General features: G+C 34.7%; 1 long non-coding RNA gene across 1 annotated transcript; it reads left to right on the plus strand.

Annotated features, from left to right (window-relative positions):
• The first annotated feature begins 846 nt into the window (after positions 1 to 846).
• LOC122275486 lies at positions 847 to 2,997 on the plus strand. Its single transcript, XR_006228559.1, has 2 exons — positions 847 to 1,392; positions 2,441 to 2,997. It is a non-coding gene; the product is annotated as an uncharacterized LOC122275486 (long non-coding RNA).
• The last annotated feature ends 4,051 nt before the right edge of the window (positions 2,998 to 7,048 follow it).

Below are 7,048 nucleotides of genomic sequence, written 5' to 3' on the forward strand. Positions count from 1 at the left end.
CACCCTAAGTATCTCTCTTAGGAAGAGCTCTCTCTCTCTTGGCTCGCCTGACATCTGAATGGGGCACCCACCCACGGTGGTTACTCTCACCCCCCTTCCATGCCCATGAATAGGGTGTAGGTAGCACCCCAATTCATGATGACGTACGGATGATTATAGCTATGAACAAGCCGAGTAATTAATTAATTGATTAAGTTAGTCCTCCCGATCAAGTACTTCAATTGCGATAGGTGCTAGGATTTTAGTGTGTATAAAAGATGGCTAGACTTTGGTTGAAACTTCAGACCGAGAGACTAAAACCACACGGAAAATTAATTTTAAGCTGTCTAATTCTGATGTACGACAATTACAAAGTCAATGCATGCCTAGCTAGACAGCTAATTAATTAAAGAATAATGAAATGTACATATATCGTATAAAAATAAAATATTTAATTATACAAATATTGTATGAGATGGTTAATTTGAAAAATTATAATTACAATCTTAACTGTGTAAGTGTCGCGTAATTATTTTGAAAAAAGTAAATAAATATGAGATCTAAATGAAAAAAAAATTTAATTTTTAATAGTGAATTTTACTTTTTTTTTTAAATGATTGTACGATACTTACACATTCCATGACTATATGTAGTATTACTCGATTAATTTATAAGTTATCTAAACTATTTTGAAACAAGAGTTGTACCTCTCGTGTATACCTCTTCTTCAATTCACGGCCTTAATTCCCTACAAGAAATAGGTGTTTTTGTGGCTAAAAACTTTTGCGGCAAATGATATTTGGACGCAGAAGCATCATTTTACTGTTTTTGCATGTTGCTTTTGGCATTGTGGGAAGTCGTCACAAAATCCCATATGTTACGGCGAAAAGACATTGTCCCAAATAATTTACCTGCAAATGTATGGCTGATCAGTTTCAAATGTTTACAATGACATGAATTCACCGCTTAAGAGTTTTCATGACAATTTTCAAGGGGGATCCTTAACTCGTTGCAAGAGTCAATTATTTTGTGATTATTTTTGTAGTTGCAAATAAAATCGCTACAGATAATCAAATTTATTGATTTTTGCGGCGATATTGGTACGCCAATAATTTTGCTTGCTATATTTAACTTTTTGCTTCCCTTCTTTTGACCTTCACCCCAGCCCGATTATCTGTTCTCTCTGAGTTTTCTACTGCCTCTCCTCAACTCGTGCCTACTGCCATTTCGTCTCTTCTTGCCGATGAGTCTCTCAATCATCCGTCTCTCTCTTTCTTTCTCTTCACCGTCTCTCCGTCTCTCTCTCGCACTCGTCCTGCTCACTCTCTCCATCCATCGCTGCCTCGCACTCATCCCGCTCACTCTGTCTAGTTGATGAGCCTCTGCCCCACAGTCACGTCGCCGTTGCCTAAGGTATTCTGCCACCTCCTCCACTGGGTTTCCATTTAACAAAATGTTATCTCCCTCTCTCTTTTCTTTCACTCTCCCCCTCTCAATTTCATCTTTAACGCTTTAAATCTAAGTTTCTTGTGCCGGTTGAGATATGGAGTTTGATTTAGAGATGGATGAGATTTCGTGGTGAAGTCTCGGGTGGTTAAAAATTAGGGTTATGGGTTCTATAACAAGAAGAGAATAGCTTAATTAGAGTGTAGATTTGTCTCATACTCCCACACGTGCTATTGAGATAATGAGTCTGCTAATGATTAATGTGAAAACAATTATGTGCTGAACTGCAGGCCGATGAGTTTCAACGGCTAGTGAATTCCACAATACATAATCTTTTAGAGAAAGTGGAGGTATTTGTCGCTTGTTTTTGGTTCCGAAAGCAAACCTATGTAGTTCCAAACTGTTTGATTTCGAGGGTCTAATTTGGGGAGATCCTATGAACCTGTATAAAAATTCTTGACACTAGTCTTTTGCTTTCTAGAAAGTTTGGTGGAGAAATCTGCAGTCTTCATAAGAGTTCTGCTATGCGTGATAGTTCCTCTGCATATGAATGGGAGGCTGGTTGTTCTTACATGTTTCCTTTTGCTTAATGGCGTATGCTTCCACCTTCTATGCAATGTACTCAGAATGGTGCTAACTGCTATAATTCTGACTTTGAAAGTTTTATAAAATTTAGTATACTGATGCAAATTTTTCGGTTCATTCCACTGCATGTTTAGGTACTACTTTGTTATGCTAGAGTAACATGGTTTAGGTTTGACTTGGTATTGCTTCTAGGCTTCTAGGTAGCTCCTGTTGTACCCATCGTTTAAATTTCAGTGTGTCCAAAGATGTAGAGAGCTCAAAGAGCTATTCTAAGCTTCAATATTTGAAAACTTCAACTTTTTATTGTCGAACAAAATCTTCTTCTTTTTATGGTTTAATTATGCCTCGAGTATTTGAAAACTTCAGTTAACTTACATGTTGCCTCTCTGAATATTGATATTGTATTATGTCTTGTGTGTTTGCAAATTAGGCCTTCAGATTGCTTCTCGAAGTCTTCTCAATGAGATTAACATTCCAGATCAGTGCTCTAAAATGGGTACGTCTGGTGTGACCGCCATTGCTTGAATGAAACAACATTAAGTTCTGAACAGACTTGCAACGGTAAGAATCTTTCTATAAGTTTTGGCTCTGACAGATCACCTGAGTTCTCTCAAGTAATACTGGGATCAAGTTATCTTCAAGTAATTCAGGAGATACTTGCTCATATTGCAAACTATTCAATAGCAAATCGCCGACTTATGAGTTATCCAACTGCTAGGAATGAGGCTAGTTCAAATATACCATTCTCTTCAAGTTTCCCTGTTGAAAAATGGATGTCTTCCACAGTTCCTGTACAACCACTGATCCATTTGATGATCTTGTGCAACCAGTTATTGCTCTTTTTCATTCTTTCCTTTAAATCTTGCATTTGGTTTTAGCTTTACGTATTGTGGATTCATTTTAGAAAAATGCTGTGATAAAAAACAATTGTGAAGCTAATTTTATTTGCTTAGGAATTATAAAATATTTCAACGATTTCTAACTTTACTATTCTTTAGTAAAATTTTGGCTGTTGCTTTTTTATTTTATATCACTACAAAAAAATGGCTTTTTACATTATCTAAAATCATCACAAAAAACACAGAAAACGTCGCGATTATTTTGTTGCGTGGCTTGAATAATTGCGACATTTGAAAACCGACGCAAGAATATGGTTGGTATTGCTGAGTCTAAAAAATTTTCATGTCAAAATAAAATATCAACGAAAAACATCTATACATTTGCAGCAAAATTGGTTGCTACTAATGAAGGACAGGAGCGACGCAAAAGACATGTCAAGAAAAGCCATATTTGCAGGGATCTATATCGCCGCAAATAGTTTCAAATTTCATCACAAAATACCAATTATGGTTAATTATTGCCGGTAGAATTTTTCCTGACAATTTTTTCTTGCAAACAAAAAGTCATTTATAATATGATTTTTGGTCGCTAATAATTTTATGTGGCGATTATATTGCCACAAAAAAAATGTTTTGCTAGGAAGATTGCACAAATGTGTTTTGATCACAAATACTTATTTGTGTTTATTAAGATTGACGTAAATAAGTATTTGTGACAAAAAATTATTTCGAACGAAAATATATCGTAAAAAATAGTATGTTTCAAAATTAAAAAAAAAAAAAAGTTGTATTGAAAGAAATGCATTAAAACAGTACACATCTTATATTAAATTACAATCCATAAAGCAATGACACAAATTACAATCTATAAAACTAATTATATACATGATTAGATTACAATATATAAAGCAATTACATTAGATTCTAAGTGTGCAACTTGAGACTTCTCAAGACACATCAAAGTACAAAACCTGTTAGCATAAATATGTATACATGACGTTAGACTGAAAACTAACAAAAAATCTCATTTACATATAATCCATGCACAAATGATTTTATTTTCTCAGTTTTCTCGTCAAAGTTATACTTCTACAAAGATGATGATCCAACTTCGACCATGATGTGGTTTTATTTCCTAGAAAGATTTCTTTCCAACTGACTTCCATCCACATTAATAAACAAGCACACTAAAGAGGCCAGCTTTCATTCCATAAAAGATGATTGCCTATAAATGTCTTCATGTACTCTGTTCTCGAGTATCATCCAATAGAAATCAATTTATTCATCAGACCAATTTGAGGTTACTACATCTCTTTGTCAATATAAAATGTATAACTTAAATGGCGTATAGAAATTGATGTTTTAAAGAATGCCACACACAATTCATGATACAAGTCAATATTTGAATAAAATAAAAAAAAAACTATTAAATTTTATTTGTACTGGACAACATTTACTAGAAAATTGATGAATGTCTCTCCATTTCAAAGCAACCCCTTCTTGGTTGTTGAAAAGAAGAAAAACAAAAACTAAATCAAATCACCAATCCCATAATTAAATGGCAATCAACTTCAAAAAAATGAGTCACATGGACAATTTTTACCTATACGGGGATCCTTTACAATTATTTGGTTTGAGAATGGTATCTCTTTTGGGAAAGAAGTTAGGTCACCTACAGATCATGTACTCTTGATTCACTAATTTGAAAGAGCAAGAAAGGCAGTGATGGATTGAATCGACTGATGCAAGTTTTCTAGGAATACCTTACATTGGCCTTTTAGAGGTGCTTTAATATTTTGAAACCAAACTCTTAATCAGACAACAGGATGGAAGACAAAGAAGCTATTTTCATCACATTTGTCCCATCTCGTAACATATAATGGTCTTATCCTTAATATAATAGCATTCATTAGCATACCTTATCAGGATTGACCACCACCATGCTACCGAAAACACCTTTCTCCAAACCTTCGTTCACCTAAATAGCCCTTGTCTTGTAAATAACTCAGGAAGAAACAAATAAATTAGGAAGACAACTTGGCAACAAACCTTCCCTTGTCTTTCACTTGAAAAAGTGTAGGTTTACATATGGCAATAACCTCTAACAAAATCAGGTTCACTCGGCCATCTATAAAGCTCAGAAAAGAAGCCCAAAAAGAGACAATCAATTAATAATTGAACATGTTCTAGAACAACTTTTTGATTGGTGAAGCTGCTTCGATGTTCTCCACATGTGTAGAATCTTGCAAAAAGCTTCTGTACAAAGGTTTGTGAGCAATATAGAAAGTTTGATTCATTAAAATTGCTCCCAAAATAATCTCGGCTAAACCTAAAATCATAGACATAGAGGAAAACTAAATTTCATTGGGTATTGCCAATCTTGGGCTAGAAAAGATTCCTTAAATGTTTTATCCTATTAACTAGTCAATCCATTATTATAGAAATTATCTCCTGCTGAAACTACAAAGTTGATGTCTAGTTTCTCTCTAATCCTTCCCATCTACAAGCAAGAATCATAATAAAGCATACTTTGTGAGCACATTAGAATACAACTATGACTCATCACAAAATAGAATCAGAACAAGTTCAATCTTTTCCTTCTTGGGTATTTCTCTAAACCGCAAAGCATGCTTGGTCAGGGGAGAGGGAACTGGCAGTGGATGTTGTTCAAAGTAGCTAAAGCTTGGTATTGCACAAATGGAGTGGTAGTTGAGGAAGGAGAGAAACAGAGAGGGAAACTGACAGTGACAGACAAAGGGAGAAGATCTAGAAGATCTAAGACTGAGGAGGTCGTGATTGGTGGTGGCTAGCAATGATGTGCTCATGGTGGTCAAGATGGTTGCTCACGATGGCGATGCAAGGTGTCGCTAAGGCTACCGAGAGAGAAAAGGGGAAATAGAGAGATACCGAGAGGGGAAGGGAGAGGGCTCATTGGAAAGAGGTCATCAAAGAGAGAGAAGCTCACTGGTGAGAGCAGCATAGCTAGTGGCTGCTTGTGGCAACAAGGGTCATGAAGGGAAAAGGAATCGGGAGAGGGAGAGGGAGGCAGCATGTAGGGGCAGAAAGAAAAAGAGGAAGGGGTAGGGAATTGGAATTTTTTTTCTGTTTATAGTCATTTTTGTAAAATTGGACGCAAAAGCTAAAAACTTGTAAGAAACAATTTTTTTATTTTATGACCTATTGCGGCAATTTAATGGCAAAATACTAAAAAAGTGGTGCAAATTATATATATATATATATATAACACTTGGCTAAAGCTGCCTTTTTTGCTTTGCTCGAATTTAGACACAAAAAATTTAAAGGTCGCTATAATAAGTTTTCTTTTTTGCGTCACTCAAATTTAGAGCAAAAACTTATAATTGTGCCACAAAAGCTGTAATAACTATGCGAATATCCGTTTAGCACCAATTGCGTTGAGAATTAGCGACCATTATAAAATAATATTTCTTTTTGTATCAATTTTCAAAAGGATGTAAATATTTTGGATGCAGGAAGCCAGAATTAAGTTTTACTTTTTTGCGTTGCTCTAATTTAGCTGCAAAAACCATTAAAAAAAAACTGAAATATGTTTTCTTTTTTGCGTCTCTTGATTTTAGATGCGTGTAGTATCAATTAAGTCAAAAATTAGCGACCACTTTAAAAATGACGCAAATGTTTTATTTTGCATCAATTTTCAAAAAGACAGAAATATTTTGGACACAAAAAGCCATTTTTCTTGTAGTGATATCTTTGGATATTGAGAATTTAGTAATTCTTATATTAAAAAAAAATTGATGTTGAACTGTCATTTCTGCTACTTTTTCACTTTTTGTTTTGTTTTTATTTATGTCCTGCTGGCGTAGGCAATCATGGGAAATAATGGTTTTGGTAAGGTCATCTTGCGGATGGTTAGTATTCTTTCATTTTGACATTGACTTATCCATGGCTGGTTCTTTATAAGATTTTTTGTAGTCTATTACATTTGAGTGTCATTTTCAGGTTTTGTAGTTTGAGAAGATTTCTCACAAGTGACATGCTTCATGTGGAGCTTAAGGAGATTGTGGGAAATAGGTAATTAATTATGAGGCAAATGGAAGAATAGTACTTCTAGTCTTGATGAAGTATCTGTGATGCTTCCTCGATGTTGCTTATTCACTTGATATTGTTTGTAGAATAGTTTTAAATCTTACACTTGGATAGTTTCTATGTATATTGAATGG

Source organism: Carya illinoinensis, chromosome 9 (assembly GCF_018687715.1).
Source record: "Carya illinoinensis cultivar Pawnee chromosome 9, C.illinoinensisPawnee_v1, whole genome shotgun sequence".
NCBI classification, from domain to species: Eukaryota; Viridiplantae; Streptophyta; class Magnoliopsida; order Fagales; family Juglandaceae; genus Carya; species Carya illinoinensis.